At 64.1% G+C, this 1,124-nt stretch overlaps 1 protein-coding gene across 1 annotated transcript in view; it reads right to left on the reverse strand.

The window, feature by feature from the left end:
• ITPR3 (inositol 1,4,5-trisphosphate receptor type 3) overlaps nucleotides 1-1,124 on the reverse strand; it is a 120,267-nt gene that overhangs the window by 109,530 nt on the left and 9,613 nt on the right.

Consider the following 1,124-nt stretch of genomic DNA (forward strand, 5'->3'; position numbering starts at 1 on the left):
GGCCATGCCAGCCACTCCCCCCCGCTCCGGGGACCAGGCCGAGGCTCCTCTTCCCCTGAAACCACCCTCCTCCCTCTCCCCGCCGGTGTGAGCGAGGCTCCCCTGCTCTCCGAGACCTCTCCACGGGAATTCTCCCACCAGAGGGCACCTGACCATTCCCACCAGAGGGCACCTGACCGAAGACAGGGCCCATCAAAGCCCCAGGGACAAAGTCACTATTACACTTTTTATTTGGGGAGACACACAAAACACTCATGAGCTTCATAAGCCCAAACTCCGAAGGGTGTCAGCCTCTGCGTATAAAGGAGGCATGAGCTGGGAGCTCCTGTTCCAGGTGTGGCGGGAGGGGGGAGCGGGTCCTGGTGAGACGCTGGCACCGGAGCCTCGGCCTCTCGGACAAGAGCAGAGGCTGTGGTGAGGCAGTGAGCTCCCCGTGGCCGGAGGGCCTCACACCCTGGGCTCGGTGGGCTCCCGGCCTCTGAGAGCCGCCTCGTGCTCTGGGAGCACGGAACGCGCCAGAAAGACTGGTGCCGGCCCTGGGAGGGGCCGCTGGGGGAGCAGATCAGAGACGGGAGCCCTCTCCTTCAGGCCCTCTCCGCCCTCCAAGGAAGGCCACAGCCCTGCTCTGGTAAAAGCTGGCCATCCAGCCCCTGAACTAAAAGTGAAACTAGCCGGGAGCAGGCAGGGGCCTCTGGTACCATCGGGAGAAACCGGGTGAGCCCGAGTTCAGAGAGGCAGGACGTCCTTGAAGGAAGGGGAATGGCATTCCGTGAGCAGCGGAGCCAGGGCTGCCCTGCCCAGCCCACCTTGGGCGTCACTTCCAGAAACACGCTCAGTTTGTTAAGGAGAGTGAGTCCTCGGGGGGTTCTGCTCGGCCCCAAGAGGCAGCTGGGTGTCACCCCTCCGGAAGTCTTGCTTCTCCAGGCTGATGGACTCCCAGGGCCCTGCAGGGCCACACGGCCTGGGTAGAGCCGCTGGCTCCCCGCAGGAGTCGGGGAAGTGGGGTCACTCCAGGGGGAGTTTTGGAAATGGGGGGAGAATTCTGATGGAGGTCACAGCTGACATTTAGAGGGCAGGACAGAGGCGCTGGCCCCGGCAGCACAGGACTGTCCAGCGCGACACCG

The sequence above is a fragment of the Myotis davidii genome, unplaced genomic scaffold (assembly GCF_000327345.1).
Source record: "Myotis davidii unplaced genomic scaffold, ASM32734v1 scaffold4, whole genome shotgun sequence".
NCBI lineage: Eukaryota > Metazoa > Chordata > Mammalia > Chiroptera > Vespertilionidae > Myotis > Myotis davidii.